Source organism: Rhamphochromis sp. 'chilingali' (genome assembly GCF_963969265.1).
Source record: "Rhamphochromis sp. 'chilingali' genome assembly, chromosome: 6".
NCBI lineage: Eukaryota > Metazoa > Chordata > Actinopteri > Cichliformes > Cichlidae > Rhamphochromis > Rhamphochromis sp. 'chilingali'.
Genome location: NC_137933.1, coordinates 41,910,937 through 41,929,134, shown reverse-complemented (window position 1 = coordinate 41,929,134; position 18,198 = coordinate 41,910,937). Strand labels below are relative to the sequence as shown.

Genomic DNA, 18,198 nt, shown 5'->3' with positions numbered 1-18,198 from the left:
CTCACTCAGAAACTTTGGTCCTCCAAGTATAATTTGAACCATTTCAGTGAAGAACTTCCTGCAGGTGAGTCAGCTGATCTACGCTGTTCAGAGTAACCTCACAGAGCTGCTAACTACAGAGGGGATTTCCGGCTCTTCAGGTTGTTTTGTTGCTTTAATTTATTTATTATTAACAACAATATGAAGCTTATAACAGAAACTCTGTCGCTCGCTCTCCGTCTCTGTCTTTCACTCACACAGACACACACACACCATCAACTTTGCTGCATCGCTAATGAAGAACATGATCAGGCAGCTGATTTCATATGAACTATTTTCATGGTTGTTGTGGTTGTGATAATTTTGTGAGGCCATATCAAAAAGGCTCGGATGAGCCATAGTTCTACAAGTTGTGCCTCCATCGCTTGTGTCCAGATCACACGCCGCCGTGCTGCTCCGTCTTTTCACTGACACTTGTGTTTGCGCGTGAGAAGCTGCGGAGACAGCCTCGCTACCAAGCGATTGATGATCGGGAGCTGGTCGTGAGGTGTCAATCGCGTCTCGTTACCCCACGTATACTACACGATGCACGACGCACAATGAAGGCCAAAATCGGGCCGATCGCCAAAACGGTCGCACGACTCAAAAATCGGCTCAAAATGGGCCAAAAATCGCACAGTGTGAGCCCAGCACAACAGCTCCAGACCCGGAGTAACCTGTTTCGCCTGGTTCCATCCCTGAAGTCCTGGAAGTTAAGCAGTCATTTTACAGCATCCTGCAGTGCACACAGAGAGCATTACACATCCAAAGCCAGTTTCACACTAACTCAGGGGTGTCGGACTCCAGGCCTCGAGGGCCGGTGTCCTGCAGGTTTTAGATCTCACCCTGGGTCAACACACCTGAATAAAATGATTAGCTAATTACCAGGCCTCTGGAGAACTTCAAGACATGTTGAGGTCATTTAGCCATTTAAATCAGCTGTGTAGGATCAAGGACACATCTAAAAGCTGCAGGACACCGGCCCTCGAGGCCTGGAGTTCGACACATGTGCACTAACTGCACTGCACAGCACAGAAAACCTGGTTAGTTTGGCTTCCCAGGCTAAACGACCAGTCTCTATAAATGACACACGCAGGCTGGCTGGTCGCTACAAACAAACGGAGAGCCGAGGCCTGAGACGACGGCTCCGCCGGAGCACCTGCACAGCTGGAGCTGAGGGCAGACTCAGCTTCACTTGCTGCAGCCCGGCCCACGGCAGCGGCACCGCCCGGGCATCGGCTCCATTTGTGCCGTTTCTCTGGCAGCAGCGGCCTCGGTCATCAGGCTGTGATCCGCCTCCATCACGTTCATTCGCTGTAAAAATTAAACAGCAAATTGGTTTTGTGTCTTGTTCACTGCTGTGATGGCGTAACCTTCACGCTGGACACTTTCAATGACTAACAGGTCGAAGTGCATCTTTATTGTCCTCATGCTTACGGACATGGAAAACACTCATATACACGCCGACAGCTAGTTTAAAGCCTGAGCTTTAGCATTTCAGCTGATGCTGGTAGTTGAGCAGGAAGGACGATGGAGTGCCGAGCTGTCAGCCAACTTTATTTATCAGTGTGCGTGCACAGACTGCATGGGAGCAGCAAGCAGACACACACACCTGCTAATTAGTCCCCAGTAACATCCAATTAAAATCCTAGAATTGAGACCTGAGACCTGGGCAACGTAGCAGCCACACAAACTCAGTGAACACAGCAGGAAACTGTTGTTTTCCCAGACTGTCAGTGGAGGAGAAGCTCACCAAATCAAGTCTGCAAAGATGAGCCGCAGACTTTGCACTTGTTCTGAAACATGAGATACATGATGCACTGAGTCAAGACTCAGGAGGGAGGAGTTATTCCCAAAGCTTCCTAACAAGACTTTGTTTTTTATTAAAGCAAATAAAATGCGTCCTGAAACCCTGCAGGACTCCTTTAGTTAGTTAGCGTCCTTCTGCACAGATAAACTTCAGTTTACACGATTGTTTTGGAACCTTTGGATTAAACACACATAAGGTGAATAAGGCAACACAATGCTGTTTCCTGTTGGTGGCTTATTTCAGTTTTCTTAGGACAAAACCCTGATTTTGATTTTCTAACCATTAAAGTTCTTTCATTTATTTAGATTCTAAATGTTCTTCAATCAGCTGAAGACCGAGTTTATTAGAAATGGATGAATGATCCAAGGTCACTTCAACATCTGGAATCACTGCAGCATCACACCTGCTCTTTAAAACATTCAAGTTTCATGTAAAACTACAACAGCTTATTACCGCATGTGACTGCACATTGAGCACTAACTTGACCTTGAAGGACAATTTATAAATTACACCAAGTTTAAGGAGTCGCACGAGTCTTTAAAACATGTTGAGGTTGCTGAAATTCTGTCCCAGTTCAAATCATTTCTAAGTAAAATATCTATAATGGATTTAAGATCATGCTTAGAGGCCAAAGCAGGTCTGAAACAGCTGACCCTATTTGTTACTTTGATGGCTAAAACCTCAAATATCGTTCCTTAGTATTAAGCAGAGCTAACAAGGTTTGGTATCTATGACAACCCCACCTTGATCATCCATCGGCCCTACCAGAGGTCTAAAACCATCCTCCCCCGTACAGATGTTGTGAAGGGAGACATGATCCACAGACCAATCAGTTTGTGTATCAGGCTGTAAACATGTTTACTCTGCTGGAAAGTTTTAACATGGGAGTCTATGGAGACCGACTCACTGCTGGAGCCTCTAGTGGGCATTTGAGGAACTGCAGGTGTCCCTACATCAGTGGTGGCTGCATTTTCAGCCTCAGAGGTGCTTGACTGAAATAATTCTCTTTATCACATTCGACTATTTTTCATAAATAGAAAAGGACTTCAAAAACAGCATGAATGATGAAACAATACAAACAACTGAAGATCAAAACACAATCAGAGGAGCTGCAAAACATCCATGCACACACACACACACACGCACACCCACCCACACACACACCCACCCCCACACACACACACACACACACACACACACACACACACACACACACACACACACACACACACACACACACACACACACGTCACAGTGGGTAGCACTGACTCCTTGGCAACTGCTGCTGTCTGATGAGGGCTTTCAAAGTTCAAGGCTACTGAGGGACGTGCCTTTATTCGGACTGCATGGAGGAAGGAAGGAAAGAAGGAATCTAGGAAGTAAAAAAGGATGGAGGAAGAGGGTGTTGGCCAGCGAACACCATCTGCCTGCGCTGTGATGGACCACTGAGCTGTCCACAGATATTAGACACCTGCTGTCAAACACAAACAGGTGGAGAGGAGGATCGAAGGAGAGGTTTGTTTTACACAACATACAGACCAAAGGCACCACGCGCACACACACACACACACACACACACACACACACACACGCACACACACATGCACACACACGGCTGATTAACCTGTCCGTGTTCGGATCATCATCGCCGTTCTGGACCAAAGACAATCAGAGGCTGTAATTGGTGGTTAAGCTGCCGTCTCTCCATCACTTTTTACGAGTTTCCACTACAACAAAAACACGTGAATCATCAGTGACGTCCACATCGATTCTGACACGAGGCCAGCAGTCACACTCTCCCGCTTTCTTTATTTCCCTTCACCTCATTGGCTGCTTTATTGGCACCAGATGAGGGCTTCATAAATTAGCAGAGTGGCGAGGAGACTAAATCAATGGTTATAAACCATCAGGCGCTGAAGGGACGGCTGGAGTTGAAGTAGTTTTCCTTTAACGTTGACCTCCACGTTCTCCAGGCGTCTGCTGGATAATGAAGTTTTCTATCAAGAGCATCATGAAAGGAATCAAACGTCTAACCTGCTTCAGCTCTCTCAGAAAACGAATGGATGGCTTCTCTGCAGCTCGGTACCGTCAACGTGGAATTTCCCCTTTCAAATGCAAAATGGAGCTCCATGCAGGTAGGAGCTCCAATGATTTTATAGTCTATTAATTACATCGTTTTGCTGTCATAACTGGGATAATGATGACACTGTGGGAGCGGGGCTCACCATATCACGTCTCAGCTGAGCAGGAGTGGTCCAACTCTGGAAGTACTGAAAGACATGAACACCAACCTACGTGCTGCAGCTGATGCTCACCTGTGACTCCCTGATATGCTGATGAATCCAAACAATAAAGCTTTTTTAAGGGTTATAATGGCGACAAATGCACTGAAATGATTCTGCATGTCTGCAGAGTTTAACACAAGACAAATCTGTTAGAGCAAAAACTGAAAGGAACATTTTATCTTCAGTGGTTCTTAAAGAACTGAAGACGATGGAAATTCACCTACATTATCCCACTGATCTCTAAACATGAAGCCCAAACCGAGCGCTCGGCACACTTCGTTTTGTTTCGTGTTTGACAGATTTTAGCTGCTGTCGTCACGGTGATATAGTGGCCAAACTAGACCTGCGAGACGGCCACCAATCTGAAGATCAGAAGTTCTGTCATCACTCTGAATGCACAGATACGGAGTGCTGTGCAACTTTGAAGTGCGTCAGTGTCACCGCAGGAAGCTCTACAGCACAGGCAAACGACATCTGCAACAACACTTTGCTTTTATTTGCTTCTGTGAAAAGTAACCGTTGAAACACGATGTGAGATTTAAAGAAACAACAACAAAACGACAGGGTCGTCATTTTGCCACCGTGATGTTCAGGCTGCTCCGAGCTGGCTGTTTGATGCCCGCGCTGTGACGCCTCGCGTGGCCCAAACCGAGGCTCTGTGAGGGACGCATAAATTCAAGCATTTCAATAAACCGCACATGTCTGGCCTGTTTCACAGTCTGAAACCTACAAATACGCGATCGCAGCCGCTCACTTTCTGTCATCATACGCAGGAACTTCACAGTTTCACCTCAGTCTTTGTGCCAAACCAATGTGCACAGGTGCCGTTACAGAGACGAGACACTTATGAATCTTCTGATCTGACTGCAGGATTTAAAAAAACAAACATGCATATTTTCCCAAATGTCTGAACATTGCTTTCCATTCTTTCCTTATCTGCAGTCACGCTCCAGGAGAGACTCAGACACTCGGGCAGCAGCTGCTTTATCGGCTCATCAGCACCACGTGTGCAGAAAAATAACGACTCGATTATGCTGCGACCGCAGTTTGTGCGAGTCCACGCCGCATTAATGTAATAATCAACGACTGCTTCGCTCCAAAACACAACCACCAGAAGCAGATCGCTGCCAGGATAACCGCCCAGAGACTCCAACGCGAGCACGCAGCCCACACCCGGCGCTCTCATCCCCGCTGTCAGAGTGTGACAGGCCGTGACTCAGCAGCACCGACGGTGATCGCACACTTCAGCCACACAAACACGACAGAGCCAACAAAAAGGAGCACGGGCGAACAGCTGCAGCATCGTTGCCCTCTTTCATTCATCTTTGCAGTTCTATGGAGACAGCGTGTAACCACCACAACATCAGACATCATAGACTTACTTACACTTATGTAGTGCTTTCCTACTCAAAGCGCTTTAGACTACGAGTCTCATTCATTCAGTCGTCTAAGCAGCTCATCTAACATTCACATACTGTGATGCATTGTGTGCAGCTCAGTTATCCAATGATACTTGGACACGTTCTGATTGGTAGAGAACCTACTACATGCAGCAAAGCACTGAGACCTGCTGAAGCTCCTGGTGCTCACAGTCTGTGCTGATGATGATGGCTCGGAGCTCCGCGGTCGTTGACCGTTACACACCAAGTCATGGTCATGACTGAGCTGCTGCGGTCCTGAAACAGCTTCGTTGTACAGTGAGCTCTTCAGAACAACTCACTCCTCCACAGACGTTCGTAAAGTCAGAATTAAGAGGTGTGGCCTGATGCTTTTCTCTGAGTAAAACTGGAGCTCCGCCTTCTTTAACGGTCTGTTCGTGCAGTGACCTCACAGCAGCCATGTTATTGGTCACATGATGTCGTTAAAAATGCTCCAAAAGGCTCCAACAGCACAAACACGATGCTGAGGTCCAGCTCAGGTGAAGCTAGCAGCTACAGCTGCCTGTGTCACATCCACCCGCATGTCAACAAGAGCAGCTGACGACCCCCCAGCAACCTTTGGTCACTAGGGAAAGGTGCGTCTCCCACGACAGGTAATCAGAGATCACATCAGGACATTTTCAAATCAAAAGTCTCAGACGTGAAGCATCATTTCATAAACACCCTCTCATTGGCTCACATTGATTCATTTCAGGTGCAGATGAAATATACATCACACTGCTGCTCTGTTCACTCGCTATCAAAAAAAAAGAGAATGATTTATTATCAGCTGAGTTCTGTCACATGCAGGCTGATACAACGCCAGCCAATCAGAAATCAGTTTGACACCGAAGACAGCCAGCCAGCAACCTTCCATCCATCACTGGGAGGAGGGAGTGTCTGCCACACACACACACACACACACACACACACACACACACACACACACACACACACACACACAGTGTTGGGTAAGTTACTTTAAAATAGTAACTTAGTTACATTACTAGTTACTTCTCTCAAAAGTAACTCAGTTACTTCAAGTTACTCATTACTTTCAAAGTAACTAGTTACTAGGGAAAGTAACTTTGGTTTTACTCAGAATTCTCTTGTTAATGTGTTGCTTCCATAACTTTGCAGTCTTCTAGCTTGCTTACTTGCCACAGTGCACTGTGCCACCTACCAATAGAAAGGAAACGATAACGTGCATATTTCCACGAGAGAAATCCCACGCCTGGACCGTCATTGACTGCTGCCATGATTCTAGCCTACGTCACAGAGTCATGTGCGCCTTTTACATCCAACACAAAAACTGCAGTCGTGGTGCTTTCGATTGTACTCAGAACTCAGAAATTCTGCCTTCTGAATAGGAAGATGTAGGCAACACCAGACTGCAGATGAGCTGCATACAGGGCTGGACTGGGACAAATAAATCATCCCGGGCGTTTTGACTAGAGACTGGCCGCCATTATAGGAAAAATCATAAAGCCTTTGAATGAAAATAAACACTGTTGTGACAGTGATGTACACTGTTCTGATGGTATATATGCATCAATCTATCAATCGTTTGTTGTAAGACTCAGATAATTATTTTTTAAAAGCTAGACATTTTAAATGAGAATAAGAAAGAAAAGTATTTCTTTGTGCCCCCCTCTCCCTGTTAATGCCCTACATGCCCCCCTGGCAACACTTTGCTAGATCCGCCCCTGCACAGTTACCAGCTGTCAGCTACTTAGAAAAGGATCCTGGTGTTATTTGTGTCTCAGAAACAGTTCATAACTTCAACTCATCCATGTCACCTAAAAGGTAAACCTGTTTCTCCATCACAGCTCTGATGATTCAGTAAGGACATCTCCTGGTTTCATCTTCATGTTTCCCTCTCACCAGATAACCAAACCATATCATGACCAGCAGCTTTTACAGCTGTGGCTCCAGCAAACATCAGCTGATACTAGAAATTAATATTAAATAAATTCTAACAACAGCTGATCAAGCTTAAATGTGCTGCTGTTGTTTAGCGCGACATCCGCTGGTTTCCTCTTTCGGCGCAAAGTGGGCGATAAATAAACAAGAGAGAAAAGCCGATCAGCTGATCATTGATCAGTTTCATGATTGAAGTAGAAACGGGAGAGGGAGGGGGGAGAATGAGAGAAGAAGAGGCAGCTGTGCAGCAAAGACACAGAATAACTCCAGCTTTGTGCCTTTTTCATTGTAGCTGAATTACGGGACAAACTGTTCCTTTTCACCTCAATAAGAAACGCGTAATATTTTCTCTGAATACCAGACGGGACGGTTGGCAACTCTAATAACTTATGAACAAAATAAAGTTCAACATCAGTAACATAGCACCACCCAGCTGTATAGAAACTCCGTCATGCTAGCTAGCACGCAGTACGGAAAAAGTCAGCATAACGAAAATAAACTCCACCTAAACTTGGTTCATATCTGACCCAGAGAGACTGCAGGTCATAGCTTCTTACCTGAAGTTCAGTTCACACTTGGACCGGCGGCCGCCTCGGGTCTCTTTTCCTTCATCCACCTGCTGGCCTCCACCACTTGCTAATGTTACTGAATCTGTGGAAGCTCCGCGATAGCCACCACACGAAGTAACGAGTAACGACCCTATCTAAATCCCAGTAACGACTAACGCGTTCCTGATTTTGGCATAATAACTAGTTACCGTGCTCGTTACCACAATAATAACGTAGTTACTGTAACGCGTTACTTAATAACGCGTTAGTCCCAACACTGCACACGCACACACACGATGACCTGCTTTAAAGTGATGCTCTCTGAGGAATGAAATGAGTAAACTCACAACACACGAGGACTTTTTTGTCCTCTGTGTCCGTCTCAAAGGACGAGGGTGATTCTGCTCTCTCCTTCCTGTCAGCTGTTCTATGAGAAGACCCAAACCAGCAGCTCATGCCTGCTTCTTTCACTCAAGCATCCTTTTGGATTTTACAATCAAATACATTTAAATGTTAGCACACATCAAAGTCTGACTGATGCAGAAAAACACCAGTCAGGATGTAAAACTGATGAAACAGACAAAACCACCTCCATCCATCCATCCATCCATCCGGGTCCCACTCGCGGGGGCACCAGCCCAAGCAGAGAACCCAGTCCTCCCTCTCACCAGCCACCCCCTCCTGCTTATCTGATGGAGGACTGAAACATTCCCAGACCAGCTGAGAGACTCCATTGAATCCTGGGTCTGCCCCAGGGCCTCCTCCCAGGAGGGCATGCCCAGAATAGCTCACCCAGGAGGCATCCTAGTCAGATGCCCAAACTACCCCAGCTGGAGAGGCTGCTATGAGCCCTCCCAAATGACTGAACTCCTCACCATGTGCCTAAGGAGAGGCCAGCCATCCACAGCAGAGGATGTAGCTCCACTTCGGCTTCTGTTCACCACGATGGACCGGTGCAGCGTCTGCATCATTGCAGCCATGGCCCGAATCTGTCAATTTCCTCACTTGTGAACAAGACCCTGAGGTACTGGGCACTCCACCCATTACTGGCTGAAGGCCATAGATTCAGACATGGAGGCACTGCTTCTCATGCTGAAGGACACCACCTGACCAACAGAACCACATCATCTGCAAAGATGAGATCCTTCTACCTTGACTACGCCTAGAAATTCTGGAAATCCTCTCCATAAAATTTATGAACAGAATCTGTGACAAAGGGCAGCTTTAGTTTCTGTCCTGGAGAAACTAAAGCGAAAGCTTCCTGTCATATGTGTTCAGCTGTGTTAGTCAACCTGAGGACATCTTCTGCTGGAACCAAACAACCTTCTGTAATGGGAAGCAAATGAGAGGAAGCAGGAACAGCTGGTGCGTTGACGAGCTAGTACATGAAAGGTGTGATGAACAAAAAGTGCCTTCATGTGACAGAACAATCAGGAGACGAGCTGACAACACGCCAGGTGACCTTTTTCTGCAGATATGAATTCAGCTGAACTTTGAAACTTTGCCTCGCCGCTCGGCTCGCCTTGGACACGACATGTTTAAAAGTTCTGACGGCGAGGACAGAAATACATAAGCGACACCGCACGCCTTATACGCTCAGCCTTAATGAGCCAAAGGGAGAAGAGAAGCCCGAGATGTGAGCGCATCAGTCCTGTTTCATCTTCAAAGAAGAATAAAATCCACTGCTGAATTTATACAAACGCCTGCGTTTAGTGACAGCTGACAGGATGGTTTCAGTTGACTTGGAGTTCATGCAGATGAAGCCAAACTTGTTTCTTTATTTACGTGGATGTCGGTAAAGGCAGGCAGAAAGTCTGCAGATACTCAGGCAGCAATGAGCTGTTTCCACTGATCCGAGATCAGCTGCAGTCTGATGTTTACGGCTCTTTCCAAACCTTTGTGACTTTTTAAAAATGCATCTCACAAAGATGGAAATGTGTGTCGGAGCTGCTGGGCTCCTTTAACCACTAAGGCCGGCGCTGCGGCGCACCTGTGATACAGCCACCTGTTTAAATGTTCTCAGCCCATTACGTGGCTGTTATCAGGTGTTATCACGCCACACAAATGATTAGCAGGCAGCTTCCTCCTCCGACTAGCAGGCTGAGCGGGCTGATGTCACCTCATTTACTGGAGATGGAGACGTGCAGGAGCTGCGGTGGACTGGCCGCCGGGACCAAGGCGCAGCACTCCCTACCTGCTCCTGCACCTTAGACAGAGAGGTGGAGGAGAGTGCATTAAGAAGAGAAGAGGCTGAATGCTGGTTACGGAGCACCGAGGACATTTGTGTTGTTGTTGCTTGTGTCCAGTTGATCTGAATGACTGTGTTATGTGTTGGTATCCTGTGGTGGGAGACTCAAAGTTCAAAGCTCAGGTCCAGATTTTTATTCTCGTCCCTTTTTGTGACGTGGACTCCTCGTATGGAGGAAATCTGGGGTTAAGTGTCCTTAATGCTCTGAGCTCGGTCCTCCCCTGGAGCTACAAACACTCCCATTACTTTATCAGCTGTTTTTAAACTTGTGTAAAAGTTTGACACAGCGTTCGGGTCGGCTGAGGCACAAACCGCATGATGTGAAGATGTTTGTCTGGTTGAATAAATCATCTTTATGGCGTTAACCACATTCAGAAAGCTTGTTTTTATAAGCCGGAGCTCAGCTGTAGCTGTTGTGTTATCAGACTGGGTGACGCTCACCTTTTGGCCCAGTGGTAGGTGCGTTTTTACGCGCATTAATCATGATTGTTACTGATAAAAAGCCATTTAATGCTCTAATCAAGGCAGCTAATGCAGCTGCATGCAGGTGAAAGATGAGGAATAATTTCTCTCACTTTCTGTGATGATTTCTGTAAACGACACACTGTTGTGTCACAGTCTGGCAGAGGCCGACTGTGTGTATTATGAAAAGGACCCAAAACGCAGGCACCATGAAACAAAACTTAACTGTTAACAGAAAGCGAGCCGCTTATTAAGGCTGGTGAAAACATTACAAAACAAAAGACAGAGGAGAAGCTAAAGAAAAACCTAAACTGGGAGAGCAAAGATAACATAGAAACCCACAACACAAACCCTAACATGGACACAAAAATACCTCGAGCCCAGAACCTGGAAACAGGACACAAAGGACAACAGACGAGCTGACAATGACACACTGAAAACAGAGGACTTAAATACACAGGAGGTGATTAGGGGAAGTGGGAACACATGGAGGAACAGCTGACTGACATGAGCCTAATGACAGGAAGTGAAAGTAAATCCAATGAACAAAGAACACACGACTCCTTCAAAATAAAACAGGAAACGTGAGACAGACATGACAATACAAACTTGATAACATAAAACACGCAGCATGAAACACAAAGGGTGAGGGAAACTTAAATACAGGGGAAGAAAACACAAGGAGTCTAATAACCAAACGAACTTCGCTAATCTAATGAACTTAAACATAAACAACATCCAAACAAACTGAAACTTAAAACGCTGGGTCAACAGACCAGGAACACGACATTTTGTAAGCATACAGATGGAGTATAGTTGCACTGCACAGAAAACACAACACACACACACGAAGAAGAAGCTGCTTCGTGCACAAAAACTAGCTGCACGGCAGAAGCAAGGGAGGAAGAGGAGGAGAGAGAGGAGTGAAGCTCTCATCTCACAACTGGAGGGCGAGAGACACTGACAGACAGAGAGAGCGAGGGAGAGAGACACTCTGTCAGTTTGGCCTTGAGCACTAATTACAGACCCTCTCTCCCTCTCTCCGTCAAGGCCAGTCAACCAGAAGCTGAGTGCACCCACAATCCTTTGCAGTAAAAACACAGAGAGCTCTGTCGGCTCCACTTGTGCTGATAGTGAGCCCTTCTACAAATGCACCGCTGCTTTCACTTAATTAAGTCGCTCGTCTCGTTTATTTGAGGAGGAAACAGAAAGAAATCAAGCAGGCGGTGAGAGGACGAGGATGTGAGGTTCGAGGTTTGGTGAACACCTCCCCACACGGAAATCTCTGAAGGATTATTCTCGATTATTACAACTTTGGTCTCATTGTGACCCAGAACTTCCTGTGAGCGTCTCGGGATCCTGCAGGAGGCGGAAAACCTTGCCTGGAAAAGCACATCTGGACTCGCTGCTTAGCCTGCTGCCACCATCTTCAGGTTAACAGAGGAGGATGGATGGATCGTGCTCACAGTGTCCACGCCACCACCCGCCTGCACGGTGGCGTGAGGACAATACCCAATCAGCCTTTCAGGGCTGAGAGGTAAAAAAAAGAAAGAAAGGAGGATACCTAATAATATATAATAACATAATCAAAGGACTAAACCAAGAGACTGAAACTCATCAGCATGATCAAAACTGTTTGAAATGAACCTCGTGTGAACTCGAAACCCCATCACGGCAACAATCAAACCTTGAACAGGCTGAACTCTGTGTTTCACCTTGGTGCCGTCTGGAGATCAGTTCACGATCAGCTCCAGACTCCAGAGCACCATCACGAGGTTTCTCGTCAGTATGTGGAACCCTGTGTGAGTCATCTAACATCAGGGTTTCAGCTGAGATCCCTTTAAAAGCAAACGTGATGCCACAGCGACGTTTGGCTCCACAGCACGGAGCACAAATCAGTCTGAGAAAACTTTCCAGGGTGGACAGAGGAGAGAGGCAGAGCGGGTGGACGGTGTAACCACACTGCTGTGACAGCTGACATATGCACCCACAGGGTGCTACACGATGACATACTACCCCCCGTCCCACAGCTATCAGTCACAGCATTGTTATTCCCTCACCTCCTCCATCTCTCCTAAGCGGTTACCCTCCACCTCCTATCATCCATCTGCTGCTCCATGTCTAACAAAACCTGTGCTGCTGCTCATCAGCTGAAACTCCACTGCACCATAAATGTCTTTCACATGCAAAATGAGGGAAGAAACACCAAATATCATAAGTCTTTGTTTAAACACGACATCTGTGGCTGTGAAAAGCTTGCAGTCAGACAGACTCAATGTCCACGAGCAAAGCAAAGAGATGCTGAGGGCCAAAATAAGACGATTATTCCAAAACGAGCTAAATTTGGATTTTTCCCTCAAATATGTTGATTTAATAATTGCTGGAAGCCAAAATGGAAACTGAAGTTAATGTTCGAACAACTGATGTTATAAACCTGCAGGGAGCTCGGTGTTCAGGATGTTCGTGTCTGCAGGTTTTCATGACTTTTTTTGCATATTTCTCACAAGTAAGAACATTGTTTGGTTTCAGTTTGGACTCATCAACAGAAGGATGACCCCCCCATGCTGAACAGGGGGGAGTTCTAGTTGAAGAACAGCTCCAAAATATAAGTTGTCAGATGTGTAACCTCCCGGTCTGCTCGAAAACAATTGTTTATGTGATCTTTTATTAATTACAATAAAATAAAACAACTCTGGGAGAAGCTAAACCACAGGAAAAACATCCTGATGCTGTGACTTCTTGGTCTGAAGAGTGAGAGCGAGAAGTCCACCTGGCTTTGGAAGAGACGGCTGGCCTTCACCACCGTGTTCATTTGAAATGGACAGCGAGCATCTTCTGCACGAACTTCCTTCTAGTCAACATTAGTTATTCCAGTGTTACTCAGAATGTTTGCTGGACACACGTATTTGTGCTCATCTCACTGTGCAAAGTGCTAAAGTCAAGATTTCTGATGGAAGATAGTGGAGCGATAACAGCTTCAGACTAAAGCCACAGCACGCCTATGTGCACGTGCACGCCGATGTGCACGTGCACAAATGTGCATGCGTACTAACACAAGTCTGGCAGACGTCATAAAGCAGAGGGCCGTCTGAAGCCTAATAATCAGTCTGCCGGCACCTGAAAAAGGCTGTAATAAGCTGAAATGATAGCGTGCAGGACAAACACACACCTGTAATGTATCATCAGACAGGTGACACACGGGGCTGTGCAGCGAGGCAAACCGCTTCCACCAGCAGAGTGTTTTTAAGGATGTGGCTGTCAGGTTTCATTTATGCTGTTACACTGCTGCAAACACCAAAAACAACAACATCTCCGTTCACCTCACAAACGTTATTATTTCACGTCACTGCCTTTGGCTCCCTGGCTCCACTCCCATCACTTTAAAATTCACACACCATGCAGGTCATTAACAGCACCAACCTCACCAACAAGTCTGAATGTCTTGGATGATCACCACTTCCTCCTTAGCCGAGAAGGCAAAAGTGAGCAACATTACCTCCAAAGCAGGGGGGCAGGTATTTACCTGCTTAATACAGGCGTTAATACAGGCGGGGCGTCACAACGTCCATCTTAAAAGGCAGTTTGATTTAAAAATGGTCAACGCTACAACGTTACCAGCTACCTGCCATGTCGGTGCCACATCTGAGGTCACCACCCACCTGCCTCTAAAACCCCTAATCATACAATACCCCCCCCCACACACACACACACACACACCACATAGCGGTTATGAGGGGGAAATGATCTCTTTAAACCGAACAGTGTGCTGGTATGTCGTCGTTTTCAGCCCTGGTGCTTCACACTTGGCTGGCAGTGATTTTTCCTTCACTCTAGTATTTGTTTTACAGAGTAGCACAGGAAGCAGGATATTTGTGGTGAAAACACTTTTAATTCACAGTAACAATAACAACGAGCTCCGGCTGCCCTAATTATTCAACTCGTGTATCGGCTGATTTGTAATCCGCAGCAGGGATATTGGATAATTAGCAAGAGCTGAAAACACAACAGGAAGTTTGTAGTGGAACTACAGAAGTACACCGCTCTATACAGTTACTGTAGCATCACCAATTAAAGCCTGTTAGAGAGACAGTGGGAATACTCCACACTCTCTCTCTCCTCAGTGTAAAGGCTCGTTCAGTCTGAGCCAGAGGAGCTGCTGTCAGAGCAAATTAGAGCAGGAAAAACACCGGAGAGAAGTCCTCCTCCTTATCTTCCTCCAGCTTCTCCTCACTCCCTCCCTCCCTCCAGCTCCCCAGTGTATCCCCTTACTCATTCACCCAGAGACTGAGAAACACACACGTATGCACACACACAAGCACACGAAAGCACACACACATATATAAATATATATGTTCACACACACAGTCGTGTTTTCATATCTTAGTGGGGACATCTAATTGACATAATGCTTTCCCGTTTACCCTGACCCTAACCATAGCCCAACTGTAGCCCTGACACTAAAACCACATTTATAGCCTCAAAAATCTCTTCAAACTCGTGGGGACCAGGATTTTGTCCCCATAAGAGCTGTTGGTCCCCACAAGTATGGGAAACTTTCAATTATTGGTCCCCACAAAGATGTAAACACGGTGCACACACACACACACACACACACACACACAGGCATGATTGACACAGACCCAAATTGAGATTTGAATATGCATGAGCATATGCAGCCCTGCATGCGCACACGTGTGCACACACACACACAGAAACGTATAAAAGAGTGCGTTCGGGATTGATTGCCGGCTGCTGTGTGAGTCGTAGATCTGTCAAACTAACGAGACGCCTTCACCTTTGCTGCGTGTTTGCACCATTAGAGCTGTAAATTACACACAGCACACCTGATCCATCAGCACAGGAGGTCTGCTCTCTGACAATTACTCATGTTGTAGGGACATAAATCTATGGATTTGACCCAGCTTCGTGTTGGAGATGAAGAGCTGACAACAGGTCCCAATAACACAGCTCATGAAATTATGAAGGCCGATTAATTGGAGGCACAAAGACCTGCTGAAATTCACCTGTGTGCAATATTAACCTCAGTGTCAGTTTAACTTATCTCTGATTGTATCAGGTCAGGTTTGGACTTCCTGTGCCATCTACCAGACACATTTACGTCAATGCTAAAATGTGAAATTATTTTCAGATGATGGCTGATAGAAGTCTGCTCAAATGGGAAATGGACTGATTCCTACACCAATCAGACATAACATTAACCTTCGAGGCGTGGCCTCCGTTCGACCCCTGAAGGCGCGCTGTGGTATCTGCACCAACGTGTCAGCAGCAGGTCCTGTCAGTCCTGTAAGCTGTGAGGTGGGCCTCCGTGGATCAGACTGTGTGTCCAGCACATCCCACAGATGCTCCACTGGACCGAGATCTGGGGAATCTGGAGGCCAAGGCAACACCTCAAAGTGGTTGTTGTGCTCCTCAAACTGCTCCTGAACCGTTTCTGTGCATTAGTGCATCGTCCTGCTGAAAGAGACCACAGCCATCGGGGAGCGCCGTTTCCATGAAAGGGTGCACACGGTCTGCAACAGTGCTGTTGTTGGTGGGACGTGTCAGAGTCACATGTAGATGGTTTCCCAGCAGAAGATCCCCCAAACTGTCACACTGCCTCTGCCAGCTTGCCTTCTTCCCATAATGCCATCCTATGCTATTTTGCCCACTGCCGTGATGTTCCAGCAGTAACAGCGTGAAAGACTCTCATTGGAAACCCTCCCGTCCCTCCCCATCGGTCCCCTGTATTATCAGACTCACTACCAGCATCACTTTATGGCTGCTGAGATAACAGAGAGCCGCGGTTCATTAGCAGCTCTGAAGCAGAGGCTCCATTATCAGGCGGGGAGCGGTCCCAGGAGAAAACATCACCCTGTGATACTTTTCAGCAGGATCAGGATTAGGCTGCACAACCATGGAGTCACACCATCCACCAAACGAGGCGGCTCGGCTGTGGACCAAATCCACAGTTAGGGATTTTATTGAGAGACAAACACATAAACTCTTTCTGCATCACACGCATTTCTCACTGAGGGAGGAGGACCTACGGGGCATCACTTCCTCCAGGAGGATGAGGTCCACACCTCCACCTGACCACCACACATCAAGGAGATCAGCGTTAGGTGTTTGAGTGTAACTGACGGCACCTCTGCAGGACTGGCTCAAAGAAGGAAGCCAGCAGAGGGGTTCTTTGACAGGATGCAACATGATTATTTTCTTTATTAATATTTCAGAAAGTTATGAAATTACAGTAAGATATAATTTATGTGTCTCAAATGTAGACAAGACATTAAAAACAACCTAGAAAATAGATACCAGCTTCATAAAGTAGTGGAACAAAATATAATGTGATTCAACAAAAGAGCCCCACGCGGGAAAAATGTCCCAAAAGAAAAGAGATTTCTTTCTTTTAAGGTGTCCAATGAGTAAAACTGTAGATCAAATCTCATGAATGTTTTTCAGATGAGCGCTTTTCTCCTCTACCTGAGCCCCCACGGCGCACACGCGCACTTCTGTCTCAGTGATGGACGCGCAGACAGCAGCTTGGGTTAGTATCTTGCCAAGGATACTTTGTCATGCACACTGGAGCTGCCAGGAATTGAACCACCAACCTTCGGACCTGCTCGACCTCCTGAATCACTGGATATAAGAAAAACCCCCAAAACTGGAAGATAAGAGAAGAAATGCCCACGAAGTCAAATAAATATCACGACTATAGTGAGAGCGCAGATGTCAGGTGTCCACGCCGCACAGGTGACACAAACCCACTGACATGGCTGAACGTGCTCTCCGAACACTTTTCTGTAAATGGTTCGTCGGTTTATTGAAATCGTGTTTTTACGAGGAAACACAGAAACAGACAAAAACACGGAGCGTGAAATGAACGCGACGCTGTGACCTAACAAAGGAGACCGGGCTGGCGGAACCGGACGGGACATCGCCGTCACCGCAAACTCTGCCACACATGCGCGCGCGCACATCTGCAGTCTCCGTTACCTGGCTGACAGCTGCGGCTGTCCGGGCGGGGTCCCTCCCGGTGCTCGGACGGCTCCCGGTGCTCTCTCAGCCTCCTCCCTGCAGCCGGTAAATCCAGCGGATCCGCGCGCGGGCGGTTCGGTTTGTGTGCGGATCAGCGTCCGTGTGCGCGCGCCTGTGTGCGCCGTTCCTCCCGGCCGAGCTGAGCCGAGCTGAGCTGAGCCGTGCAGGAGGAGAGAGGAGCCCGACAGGGCACACACACATACACGCTCTCTGTCTCGCACACACTAAACACGCCCAGCCAGCCACGCTCCAGCAGGACCCGCCTCCTACCGTAACACCCCCAAAAAGGCTCAGGCAAAAAAGCCACGCTGATTTCCAGCATCAGACACAACAGAACAGCTCAGAGGAAAGTCTTGATTTTATGTTTCATCCACACAAAATATTTGATCTGCTGTGAAGATGTAGAAATGTATTAAGACCCGCTGGCCTTCATTAATTACACCACGCC

The 18,198-nt window shown here is 46.9% G+C and overlaps 1 protein-coding gene across 1 annotated transcript in view; it reads right to left on the bottom strand.

Moving 5' to 3' along the window:
- dok4 (docking protein 4) overlaps nt 1-17,957 on the bottom strand; it is a 52,502-nt gene extending 34,545 nt beyond the window's left edge. The window contains exon 1 of the mRNA XM_080885501.1: nt 17,709-17,957. The gene's annotated coding sequence lies outside the window, so the exon portion shown is untranslated. The remainder of the gene's footprint in view (nt 1-17,708) is intronic.
- Nucleotides 17,958-18,198: the final 241 nt, after the last annotated feature.